The sequence below is a fragment of the Cornus florida genome, unplaced genomic scaffold (assembly GCF_030987335.1).
Source record: "Cornus florida cultivar Cherokee Brave unplaced genomic scaffold, ASM3098733v1 CherokeeBrave_3.0.0_Hap2_Chr10, whole genome shotgun sequence".
Taxonomy (NCBI): Eukaryota; Viridiplantae; Streptophyta; class Magnoliopsida; order Cornales; family Cornaceae; genus Cornus; species Cornus florida.
Window position 1 is genome coordinate 39,286,879 of NW_026775580.1, and position 14,659 is coordinate 39,301,537.

Below are 14,659 nucleotides of genomic sequence, written 5' to 3' on the forward strand. Positions count from 1 at the left end.
ACTTTGGATTATGGGGCTTATTTGGATTATGGGAAGATGGATTAGGCGAAGGTGCACCAAGCAACGACTTATGAAGGGTCATATTGAGCACGGGAATGCTCAACAAGTTATCCTTCAGACTTTCAACATCCTCCTCACACTTATCCGGCGGTTCGGGCTCAATAGCTTGAGATAACTCAGGAGAAGGAATGAGAGGAAGTGCAAGCTCCCAAGAGAGGGATACATTTGATGTTGCCCAAGGAAGAGAGAGAATAGGTGGAGGAATATCAAACAAAGAATTTACCTCCAAAATAGAATTGTCAACATCAAAATCCTCATAATTGAAATGAGCTAAGCAAGCTTTTAGAGGATCCTCCATTAAAGGAGGTGCATCAAGCAAAGGATTATGTAGGGGCTGTTTTGGAGTAGGGTAGACAATCTCTACATCATTATTTTTTCCCAGTTTGAGTCACAATTGCTTCATTTTGATGTGGGGCAACAATTTGATCTTCAACCACCATTTCATCATTTTCACATGTAAAAACCACTTGATCATTCTCATGATGAAAGTTACTAGGAGTAATCTCATCATTCATAGAATTTTCTTTTGGATTGGCCATAAATTCAAATGAAAATGTTTCCTCCTCTTCATGATTTTTAGCATTAATCCTTTGTTGAATTTGAGATATTTGGTCATCTATCATTGCACTAACTTGGGACTGGTGATGTGGTACCACTTGATTGATAGACTCTACTGTGGATTGCATGCTAGCAAGGGAAGCCAATAGTTGATTGTTGGAGTCCATCATTTGCGTGTGCATAGACTCCATCATTTGTTTGTTAGCAACAATTAGCTCATCCAATGGAGACGGTGGAAAAGGAGAAGAGGGCTGGAAATAATGATCATTGGGTTGAAAAGTGGCTTGAAAATGTTGCCCATGAGATTGTGGGGTTGAATTTTCCATGTCATGCCACAAGAAATTTTGGTGATCTCCCCTACCCGAGTCATAACCATTGAAGTATGGATCACTACCCGGTTCAGAGAAATTTGCATTTGGTTGCTCTAGATAAAAATCCGAGAATTGTCTTATTGGAAGACAATCTCTTGTATGATGTGAATTACTAGAGCAAAAAGCACAAAACGCATGTGGTGTGTATAATTGAGTTGGGAGATAATTATTCTCTATCTAGGAGTTAAACATCAACAACACACAACATAATCAACACAACAATTCTTTATCATCAACTCCACATGCAATGATATTCCCTTTCTCCTCAATTATCAAGACAAAAATTAAAATGGCCACGACAAGGACTGATGCTTGGAATTGAAAATACACAATTGAAATAGCCTCGACAAGGCTTGCAATTTATCCACTTCTAAGCTTAACACATGCACGATATTCACAATTCGAAACTAGAAGGTCAAGAGACTTACCCGGGGTCCTCTAGACTTACAATTTGCTAGCATTCCCCACGGCGAGCTTCGAGTTCCTAGAATCTCACTTACAGCACAAAAATGGTTAAACCACACAAGAAATATTCACAAAACACAGTATTCACAATCAAACTAAATTTAAACCTAGAAACTTCGGTTGTTAAACCGTTTGCAGTCCCCGGCAACGGCGCCAAAAATTTGATCAGTTGGTCAATTAACATCAACCTTCGCAATAGCACGAATCATTGTAAAATAGGGCTATTGGTCGGGTAAGTCGAACCACTGGGACTGCGCTAGTCTATGGCAACCTAAGCGTCTAGAGTCATTCTTAGGATGATGAAGGGGTATAGAATATTTGTTTGGTTTGTCACTAAAGCTAGGAATGTAAAGATGCATAAAACAAGAATGCAAGAAATGTAAAGGAAGGAGATCTAGGTAGAGAGGGCTAGGGAAGTGAATCCACTACCTATCCATAAGCATGTTAATACATGATTTACTTGGGGAATAATATATACACATAACCATGAAATGCAACAACATAAAATTGCTACATTACCTTCAAGAATTTTTTATGAAATCAATAGGCAAGAATAACTTATCAAAGTATTGCATGTTTTGGTTACCTAAACTAGGTTGCTACCTTAGACATACTCACTAAGCATAGAGTTATCAAGCCCTTAATCACATAGTAGAAGCACATGACATTAGGAATCAAGAATAATCTATCAAAAGAGAACCTTAAGCTATAGACTATCAAATTTCCCAAGCATCATGCCAATAAAAACATTTCCATAAACTCATCTTCATTGTCACTATGAAAATGGAAGCAAAATAATCATAAGAGGAAACAATCTTAAGACAAGATCTTAAACTCAAAATGATCATTAATAGACATTGAAGCTCTTCACATCAAATAAAGCTCTAGTTCATGGAGAGGTCATATATATACATTACATCCCCAAATGTAAATCAAAAACAAGACATGCTTGCAAGAAGGAGTTTCATCACCTCCCTATAAGAGGGTTTAGTTACCCATGGTGGCCCTAGATGGAGAAAGAAGCATGGATCCTCCTTCCATTTTCGAGCTCCCTTCTTTTTGCTCCAAGAACCCCCTCTTCCTTGCTCTCTTCTCTCCCCTCTATCTTCCCAAAATGAAGCTTAATGTCAATGTGTGGCCTCCTTCCCTTCATTAGATATCTTATCCACTCCAAGAGGCCACCAACCAACATCTCCAACCACTTCATTAAAGAGGAAAACAAAATGAAGAAACCAAGGTGCAAGTGGGCTGAAATGAGCCATTTCCGAAGGGCATTCTGCCCAAAATTCGAGCACTCGAAGCAAAGCCTCGAGCACTCGAATTTAGTGTAAAAAGCTCCATGATTCACTTGCTCCGCCCAGGCCTACTTTGATGAAATGGCCATAACTTTGCGCTCCGAAATCCAACTCATTCCAAAATAGGTAGGATTTAGTGTTTTACTAATCCATCCCTAGTATGCCACCATCCCATACCGGTGCACACAATCCTCCAAACAACGTAATTGTAAAGACAATAATTGTTATCTATTAACCATTATCCAGGATATGCATAAATACAATTTAATACATATAACATAACATTAGGCATTCATTACAGAACCTAAACATCACATTCCAACCATTTAAATTACTAATATGAGTCATACCATTTAAATCCTCCATTTACCATAGTTGACCAAAAACAGTATAAATAGTTATCAACTACATTCCAAAATAAGCACAAATACAATTTCATATGTGTAAAACTAAATCATGCATCCACTAATAGAGTTAGAATCCAAATCCCAGTCCTTTAAATTTGTAAAATAAGATTACACATTTTACCTCTCGAAACAATACCATACTGGTGCAATGTATAACCGATTTAAACACCAGTTAACTCTATTTAAGCATACACATAATTAAATTACTATATGCCTAAATCACAGTTGAAAACATGATTCGCAATTTAAGATTTTGCAGAGAAATCAAAGTTTCCAAAACAGTAAGCAATAGAAGTTAATTCTCCAATCCTTCACCTACGAACTCTCTGTTTAAGCTTAGATTAATCCCATCCTCAATATCTAAATGTAGGCTTGCTTCCTAACAATTTTATAAGTCTTAAGCAGTGAATTACATTATTCAGTAGCACATAGATAGCCTTAGAAAAATCCAGTTTAACCAAACAGACCTCAATTTATCAGTTTTACGTATTAAAGGAGAAAGAGAAGGCTCTAAGGAGAGCCTTCTCCATCTCAAGGAGAGCTTTCTCCACTTCAAGGAAAGCATAACAGTCTGCAATACCAGTCAATTGTTCAATCCTTCACATACAGATCTTGGTTTAATCTTATGTTAATTCTGTCCTCAATATGCAAGAGTAAAACATACTTTCCAATATTAATACAAGCTTTTAGCAATGCATTACACCATTCTGTGACCTTTAAACAATTTTAGAAAACCCCGTTTCGCCAAACTGTCCCTAAAAAATCTCGTTTCTGTATGTTTTGAAAGAGAGCAGGCTCTTAAAATGGGAGCCTACTCTATTTTTTCATCTAAAGCCGGCTCTAGGCTCTTAGAGCAGGCTCTATAACACCAAGAGCCGGCTTTCCCCTTTAAGAGCCAACTCTAAGAGGTTTGGGAGCCCTCTCTCCCTCCTCTTAGCAGCCTCTGTTCGTTTCATCTTCCTCCTCTCCGATTCCGATGATCCCCAGTCCTCTGTAGTAGTTTTTAATACATGTTTTAAAGTCCATCCAGATTCCATATTGGTCACGGAACAAGAATATACAACCAAAACTTGAATTGAAACACAAGTTGTTACACAACGGCAGTAAGGTTTCAGGTTAAAATTTTAAAGCAACTAAGAATAGATTTATTTCATGAATTTAATTACAGATTAAACATGCATAACAGATGTAATTAAATCTTAGTTTAATCCCTGGAGTCTTTCTAAGCATGCATAGAACACATATTAAAGGGATAGAATAGAACAGAACTTGCCTTGAGTTTCAGATTTGAAACTCTAATTCACCGTCTCTGAAGGTTATATTAATATCCTAGACTGTAGTTCCACACAATCACACTCCTTCTTCCTTGAGCTACTCTGTATAACACTCAACTCCACTCTGTGTTTCTTTCTCTGTATTTCTGTATCTCTCTATGTCTCTGTTTTACAGAACGTTGTTATATTGTGCTTGTTTTTTTGTCTCCAAACCCTAAACCACGGTAATGCACATATTTATAGGTTTATCCCAGCAACCCTAGTCCATGTTTAATTTAGAGACCAAGCCCTAATTCCCCTCCTAATCGGCCCATGAAACTATCTAAGTTCTAACCTACAGCGGCTTACCTATACATGAAATATAAGCCAAAGTTATAACTGATATCACTAAGTTACGATAGACAAGATAAATCACCATTAAATCAAAAATCACAAATAAATAATATGATAGATGTAATACTACAAATAATTCACATAATACAAAAAAAAATTCAAATAAAACAATTAATTCAAATAACAAATAATTCAAATTAGACAAATAATTCAAATTAAATAATAGTCACTTAAAGCACCATAATATAATTACATTAAACAAATAATCCAATAAAATGACATATAATCAAGTACAATGCAATCAAATAATAAATTTAATTCCAGAAATATCCTTTTAAAATTTAGGGATATTACAAAAATAGAATTAGAGAGGGAGAGCTTGAGAAAGCAAAATTAATATAAACTAAGATTCTGAGGTGTTAGACCTTTTACAACGAATACTTCTACAATTATTTATAGAAATCATAAAGAGTCCTAAAATGAATAACTTCCTAAATATAAGCTACTGGATTACAATTGATTACCAAATTTATTCCATGTATAAGTTTTATTCTCCACAAATTCACCGTAGTTGAAAAATATGATAATATATCTCATCCTTTATCTTCCATAAGATAAGGATAATTAAGGATAACAACACTTCTACTTGATCCAAAACTCTTATCTGTCCACATAATAAATCCTTAATTATCCCCTTTAACAATTCTAATTATCCCTTCATAACCCAAATCGCGTATGTAGCCGCCACATCATCATTCAAATACATGTCACCTCACTACCACATAATTTACCAAAATGGGTGTCAACAATTTGTCGAAGCCCCACTGGGCACCTTCAGAACTCGACTTGTTCTTAGTTTTGTTGTTGAATCTTTGCAAATTGTTTCACATTAGTAAGGGGTAGGACTGTAAGTCTTCAAAAATGTTTAGGGGTATTTTGGACACTATGTATCCGTGAACAGCATGTATTGATAATTCTTTTTCCTAAACTATTTTTTTGATGAGGTTATTTTTGAATTTTTATATTCTTGATTATGGCTCACTAAAGTGTTTTAAATTAAATTAACTCAAAAGTAAAACTAATCTCAATATAAAATATATATGATGAACTAGTTAGTTCACTTACCACCTCTTTAAATGTCACATGTCAGTATTACAATTGATGTATAATAGAGCAAAGGCATAAAATCTATTTTCAATATCTACATCATATGGGGTTCATTTTGCAACCCAATCTTAATTGTTTATACTAATACTGGAAATGAGTTGATCATAAAGAAGAAATTAGATTTTAGGCTTCTCTAATTTATCTCTTTGAGATTCTCCCTCTAAACAGCAATTAAAATCGACGATGGAAATGATCATATCTAGTTTAAATTTGAATGATCAAATTTATTTCTTTTCTTGGATGTCTTCATACGTTAAATTAAAATGCTAACAAGGTCAAGTTGTCGAGTCTTGATGTAATGAATGAGAATGCTAGCATATGGTTAGAGTACCTTCACATAATCTACAAGATGCCATTTTAATTAGTGCATGGCATAAATTTTACACCCTAGTGTGATACATGGGACTAGACTTAATTGTAGAGCAAATTAAATCTTCCACCAATGTGTTCCAATAGAATGAAAAAGGGTAGTATAACTTTAAATAGAGGTGTTTATTGAGAAAAAAAAAATGGGCTCCACAACCTGACCTTCAAAGAAAGAAATGTTTTGGATTAAAAATTTCATTGCTGCCAGGCAGTTCTGCGCACCTCTGGTAACAAGGCCATAACTCTCTGCTCCGAGCTCCGAATGACAAACCGTTTGAAGATTAAGAAAGCTAATTCAGAGCTCTAAATCTTTAATGTTATGATGGAAGTCCAGTTCTTGAGTTTGCTAGGTCGAAAATGGTGACAAAAGTCAGGTTCCACTGCTGCCAAGCTTCAGCATTGTGCCTTTGCATTCAAAATTTCAACAAAACATCATTCTTGCTTCTTTTAAGCCAATGAACCTGAAAATAAACAAAAATGCACAAATGAAGATAATCTACATAATAAAATCAAAAAATGGACTTAACTAATGCAATTTAGGGCGCTTGAATATGCAATATTCGGCGCTTATCAACTATTGAGCATGTTAATGTAGTGACTACCTTGCGGAGTGGTAGGATTATGGACAATCAAGTTGAAATGTCCAATGAAGAGAGTGAACCGGTGCAACCTCAAGTTGTCACCCGTCCCGTTTCACATCCCATTCCTCCTTCATTGCGTATACATGATTTTGTGAATGAGAAAGCTTCAAAATGTGATTTGAAGAATGATTTTGAAAATGATTTGAAGAAAGATTTACCGAAAAATGAATTTGAAAAGGTTTTGTTGAAAAATGATTTGAAACAAAGTGATTTGAAAAATTCTTGTGTTGAAGAGTTTTCAAAAGAAAATGCTGAAAAAGTTTTTGAGCTAAAAGCTCCATTTCCGGATGCCTTAAAAGGATCCATTTCAAAAGACAAGCAAAAGGCAAAACCAATGAAATGATAGAAATGTTTAGGCAAGTGAAAGTCAATCTTCCACTTTTGGATGCAATCAAGCAAATTCTGGCTTATGCCAAATTCTTGAAAGACTTGTGCACCCAAAAGCGGAAGAACAAGAGCCAAACACCAGTAAAAGTGGTTTTAACCGAGCAAGTGAGCTCAATTTTGCAACATAACACTTTACCAAAGTTTAAAGACCCCGGTTCACCTACCACATGATGCATCATTGGTAGCCATATCATTAATCGGGCGCTACTTAACTTAGGAGCAAGTGTTAACCTTCTTCCATACTCGGTTTATGTCAAGTTGGGCCTAGGTGAATTGAAACCGACATCAGTAGTTTTAAAACTTGCCGACTGGTCCATTAAGAAGCCTATGGGTATCATTGAGGATGTTTTGATAAAGATTGACAAATTTTTCTTCCCTGTTGATTTCGTTGCTCATTGATACGGAACTGGTTCCCAATCCTAAAAGCCAAATTCCCGTAATCCTTGGCAGTCCTTTCTTGGCAACCGCTAATGCCAACATCAATTGTAGGATGGGGATAATGAAGATCTCATTTGGCCACATGAAGGAGAAGTTGAATATCTTCAATCCCACACCCAACTCATTTGACAAATATGAAGGAGAGGTTAATGTTGTAGATAAATGTTATGATCTTCAATGTCAAGGAAGTGAGCTTTTGTGTAAGACCAAAACTTTAAAGGGGTCATCTTCAACCTTGCATTCTTAAAGTGTTGTTTCAAATTCTTGCTTTAAAAGGGCATGGAAGCCCAAAGATTGTGATTGCATTGATAAGGGATCAAAAGTTTCTTTTAAGCTTAACCCAACAAGTTCTTCAAAGAACCATTTGTTGGGTGGAGTTTAAAGCATCTATCACCCCAACAAGGAGGGGATGCATTACAAGATCTTTGATCCGGGCTAAAAGAGCCCAATGTCTTGCTAGAGACATTAAAGACTAGCACGACATTTCGTAGGGTGTCAAAACCCTATTCCTCTCTCATTTCTTGCGAAGTCTAGATTAATCTTTTTTGGTTCATATGCATTGCTAGGAACTATGATTAGGATTGCATGCACTTTTATGTTGTGATTGAGCATTTTGCATAAGTTCGATCAATCTTAAATGAGAGTTCGATCGATCGAACTTTTATTTGCATCCAACACTTAAAATTTTTTTCGACCTGCATCCACCTGCATCCAAATCACCTCTCTGTCCCATCATTCGAACTTGTTTTCAGATCGATCATAACTTTTTCGATCGATCTAAACCTCAAGTTTGATTGATCTTAAGTTCCAACACTTAGCCAAATTTTTGAACCAAAAACTTGGATATTTTTGCTCTCTGTCAGATCGATCGAACATTTTGTTCAGATCGATCTCTGTTCTTCATCTCACCATCTTTGACTTTATTTGACTTTTTAATTTTCAAAAAAATCCAAAAATATTTTTATTTTATTTTATTTACTTAATTTTTCAAATAAAAAAAAAAAGAAAAAAAGATTTTACTTTATTTATTTCAAAAATCCAAAAAGATTTTATTTTTATTCTTATTTTTCAAAAATCCAAAAATATTTTCTATTTTTCAATTTTAATTTTTAATTTTTAATTTTTCAAAAAAAAAAAAAAATTCAAAAATTCCAAAAATACTTTGAAGAGAGATCATTACAGTTCGATCGATCTGAAATCTCAGTTCGATTGATTGAACTGTTCGAGAAAGTTTTTTAAAAATGAAACCGAGGGTTTCAAGATCGATTTCAAAGATCGATCCAACCATCTTCCAAACCCTCAGTCCCTCATTCCCGTCACCACTGTGCACCAATCTTCATCATCATCTCCGGTGAATCTCTGGCGAGATCCAGTGAGCTTCGACTCTCTCTCTCTCTCTGCTCTCTCCTCTCGGATCTGAGTTTGCATCATCCCCTTCGCATCTCATCTTCTCTCCTCAATTTTGGGTAAGATCTGAACCTTATCTTTGATTTCAAGCTTCAAGTTGTTAAATACATGTTTTAAATGTTGAATCCATAATATATTGATGATGATTTCCTCCATTGATGAAGCTTGAGGTACTACATATATATGTGTATATATATGTTTATATGTTTTGTATATATTTGAGTTTTGATTCGATTTATGGGAGTATGGGCTGAATCAAGTGAGTAGGATTGATTGTTTATTGTGTTGATGGGCCCACGACACTGTTCGTGAAGGCTCCATGCCATCCACGTCACAGATCTGTGACTTTTCGACTTTCATCTTCGCACAGTTCGATCGATCAAACTTCTTTCTCAGATCAATCTTGAGAGATCGATCGAACTCATTTTTTTCAATTTCTCAGATCGATCGAAGTTTTGAAATCGATCTCACAATTTTTTGTGATCGATCGAACTTCACAGATTTCATACACACATTCCATGCATCATGCTATCTTATATATGCCCAATGCCTGTGATATTCCACATTGGATGCATTTCATACTCAAATTGCTTAGCATGTTCACCTCCTATCACTTGTATAGATTCATGTCATATATGTTTTGTCTATCTTATTTGACAAGCATGTTTATATTTTGTGCTTTCAATTCTTTATTCTGGCACTGAATCCCTTTGCAAGTTGTAAATTATTTATAGGCCATGCCTGAGCGCAAGACTGTAGCCCGCGGTCACTATCATCGCCGGGCAGGCACACTTTCGATGCCGAGGCCGGTCCTTCTCATGCACAGGACCCTGCATAGGAGGAGCCATTAGAGCCTACTCCACCTCAGTCACCTTCTCATGCGGCTGAGGCTGAGCATTTTCCATCTCCTTCTCAGGCTCCGCCTGCGTTTACACCATCTCCATCTCTTCCACCACACCAGCCATCTCAGCCAGTTTGAGAGCGTGACAGGCCCGCGCCTAGATATGTACAGATGTTAGTGGCCCATGAGTTAGTTTTCGACATAGATTTTTTCTCCAGATCGGTGCTGACCCGATCAGGTTATGATGATATTATCTAGAGGGGCCTTGCAGCTATTCTTGCCCCAGTTACTGAGCCAGTTTACCCGCGGCTAGTACGGATGTTCTTCCAAAACCTCCGACCATCCCCACGTACTACAGCAGAGTTGGTCACTACCATAGATGGCCACCAGATTTCTATTACTGTGGACACACTAGCCAAATCCTGCCATTGTCCACACCGATGCCCTCCAGAGCTACAGGAGCTATATCTGAGGCTATACAGGCCTTTTTATGCTGACATGGCAGTCTTCTTGACAGGTCACCATGCTGATGGTAAGACTTTCGCCACCCACACTTATCTTCCAGATGACCTATGGTTCTTTGATTCTGTTCTCTTTCGGAATATATATATGGCCGAGCACAAGATTCAGCGGCGAGGAGACTATCTTACAGCCCTCTACACATTCTACACGGGCCACTGGGTATCTGTCCCCGCGCTCATCTGGAGCGTGATGAGGAAACTTTACGATGAGTATATCAGCAAGAAGAAGCCCAAAAGGGCTAAGTCTCTCCCATTTGGCCACCTCATCACCCAGATCCTGATTGATCAGCACTATCATTTCTATCCTCGGGAGCACCCTGAGAGAGGTTCTTGTCACTTCTTGAAGAAGGACTGGGACAAGAGCTATAATGCTATTATTACCTGATTACAGGAGGCTACAGCTCAGGTGACAGAGGACTTAGATTTAGGCGATTTAGAGGTTGAGGAGCCAGCAGCAGCAGCAGACCCGGCAGCAGACGACGCACCAGTTGATCCTGCTGTCGAGCGTATGGATATTGATTTAGAGCGACCTGCAGATGACGCAGAGCAGCACTCTCCAGCTGGGTCGCCAGTACACGAGGAGGAGCAGACTCAGGATATTTCTTTTGATTCATCCATACCTGAGGCTCCTAGTCAGATCCCCAGCTTTGGAGAACGTCTTCAGGCTCTGGAGGATGCAGTGGTTGCTATTAGAGCTGATAATGCTGCCATTCAAGCCGATGTTGTGGCCCACCGAGCTGATTTTGTTGCACTCCGCACGGATATCACAACTATATTCTGAGATTTATCTAGGGATATCCACGGAGCACGTCCTGCCCATCCTGCCTCATCCACCTGAGATTCCCAGTTTCTTCTATCTCTTTATTCTCCATCTCACTGATTCATATCCGCTACTTTTGTCACTGTATATTATTTGTAGCCGTATATGTCGGCTTTGATCTTTTGATGTACTCTATGCTTTATTTTCTTTATATATGTTTTTGCTTTGGATGTCATTTATCATATTCTTATATCTGTCTGTTTGACTCCATCAGGTGCATCATAGTGACTACAGTGAGAGAGAATGTTACACAATTTTCAGGACCACCCTTATATCTCTCTCTCTACTTTATCTGCTTTATCCCATTTACACTTGCATGTCCACTGTGCACTGATTATCCCTTTTGTTATCTGATGAGTTTATCTGAGTGTCAAATTTCAGGACCATAGTTAATCCCAAGTTTGGGGGGGCCATGCCACCCACTTTGGATACTTCAGTCCTAGCCATTGTTTGCCTTAATTGCATCGGTATACTCTTTCCTTTTGTTCTCTTTGCACATTGAGGATACTGTGCCGTTTAAGTTTGGGGGTAATGGTGTATGTTACAGTGTTTGCTTTTAAATTCAAAAATTTAAGCATGACTTGTGTATTTGAGAGATTTTCTATGATTGGTCCATATTAGCGATGATTTTGATCTTTTGAGGATTACATTACTTAGAATTTGAAAATTGCTTGACTTGAGAGTCTAATACTCCTTGTATGCCTTACGGATGCCATTTAGGAGTAAATTTTTCGAAAGATTGATATCTTGTTTACACTTGTGATCTACAGCATCTTGATTTTGTGATTGTTTTGAGATTCACTCTAGGATTCTACACTAGCACAGACGCACACTAGCATTCATTTGTGGGGTATATACTTTGTTGATTATTGAATTGGTTATATCCCAATTGAGCTAGTAGAGCATTGAAAGCTATCATTCTTGATAAATGTGGATAACAACCCCTTTTCACTAAGTAGTCAGGATTCTAGCCTCATCAAGCACTGAACTTCTCACGCCGAAAGGTGGAGGGCCCAAACTCTAGGTTAATAATTGAACATGATTAAAAAAAAAAAGAAAAAAAAAAAGAAAAAAAGAAGTTGTATAAGCAATAAAAAGTGAGGACTTCTCCCAAAAGGTGAGAAGTGGGAAATGATTAGATGGAGGATGTTTTAATTTATAGCCTAGTTGATTTGAGCTTGTAAGTCCGTAGGGGTGTTTGAACACCTAATGCCCTGAAGCCGTCTGGTTTGGGAGTCATTGACCTAACGCTCGACCTCATAAATTACTAGAAAGCTTAATAGATCAACACATTGCACCATGCTTCCGTCTTTGATCCTATAAAAAAAAAAAAAAAAAAAAAAAATGGAGTGAAAAAAATAAGCGCACCTAGAACAATAAAGTTTTAATAAAAGGTCCACTTTTTGTCTTGATGATCGGTACTAGATTTGTGTGCTAGTTTGAAGGTAAGGATGTGATTATTTCTTTAGTTGGCTAAGATAGCAACACATTTGATGATGGCCCACTCAAAAAGGATTCTAGAGTTTTTTTGATTTACATGATCATTTTCTTGATGTGTGGAGGACCATACTTGCTTGCTTGATGTTGAAATTTTGGGAGATTGCTTGGAAATGTTTGAAAAATTGCATACTTGAGGTAGTTTTCTCCCAATGCTTGTTTGCAATATTGGTGTCTCTTTTGAAAGAATGAGCTTAATGTTTGTGGGTATCATTTCCGGAAACCCTCATGAGACTTCACTCGTCCACTAAGGGTAACCTAGGGGTTTAAAAGGCTTGTTGCATATGCTAAATGTAATCGTGTTTCCTACGAAAGTGGCGTTATCCATTTATTGCTTTCTATTTCATAGTTGTATAGTTGTTCATTTCATTCCTTTACTTTTTAGTTCATTGTTAGGGACTAGCAATATTTAAGTTTGGGGGTGTGATGGATGCTGAAAAGTGCGTATTTAAACCCCTTAAGCTTAGGCATTCTAGTACATTTATCTATCTTACTTTACCATTTTAGATTAATTTCGTGTTATTTTCATTTTCAGGCACTTATCCCGAAAATAAGCCAACTTAGCCAAATTAGAGCAGAAATGAAGCAATTTTGGGATGAATGAGAATGGAAGATCATCGAATTCCCATTATTGTTCCTCTTTTCAAAATTGTCTGTTGTCTCCTCTATATTTCGTGTATTTCTTTCTGATTTATTTCTTTAAGTGCTCGAGTGTAAAAAATTGCACCAGGACCTAGGAACTTAGGAAGCACGTATACTTCTCTTATGTTACGTTTGGTCTGCAGAAATGGAATGGAATGGAATGTCCATTCCAACCATTCCTTTATTTGGTATGCAATTTAAAGTGGGAATGGTCATTCCATTGGAATGAAAATCCATTACTGGGAATGAAAATTCATTGCATAACTAAGCCTATTGAATGGCCATTCCATTCCCAAGTAAATTTAAAAAAAAAATCAAATTCCTAAAAAAAATCTCAATTTCCAAGTCCAAAAACCACCACTACCTTTCACAACCACTACCACCGCCTTCCACTACTACTACCACCGCTTTCCACCACCTACTGTATTCACCATCACTTTTCACCATCGTTACCACTTTTCACCATCATCGCCTTTCACCACAACCACCATTTTCTGCTACCATCTTCCACCATCTTCACCACCGCTACCTTCCACCTCCGCCACCACCGCCACCATCGCCACCACCATTGCTACACCCAGCAGCACCACCATCATCGTCTTCCACCACCACCACCACCACCGCAACCTTTCACCACCATCATTGCCACCGTCTTCCACCACCGCCACCACCTTCAACCACCGCCACCGCCTTTCACCACCATTGTAACCACATTTCATCACCGCCACCACCACTGTTACCGCATTTCACCACCGTCATCGCTTTTCACCACCACCGCCGCTATTGCCTTCCACCCCCGCCCCCCCTTTCCACCACCGTCACTATAATGTTACCAATTTTTCCTATTTTCTATTTTCTGGAATTTATTTTATTTTCCTAAATTATTTTAATCCTTGCCTCGTTTTGCGTGTCACGCGGGCTTTGAGGGTCGTTTTGGTCATTTTCTTAAGCCGAGAATTTTAGAAATGTATTTTTATTTATTTTAAATCATTTAGAGGTGACGGGACTATTTTTAGAATTTTTGGAAAGTTAAGACAATTTTTGGGTTCGGGAACGTTTCTCAGTTTGCTCATTTTAGGTAAAGGGCATTGTAGTCATTTCACATGCGTATACATGTTTGTGTATCTATTTTGGTGGGAGATATTTTGGGGACTTTGTTAGTATTACAA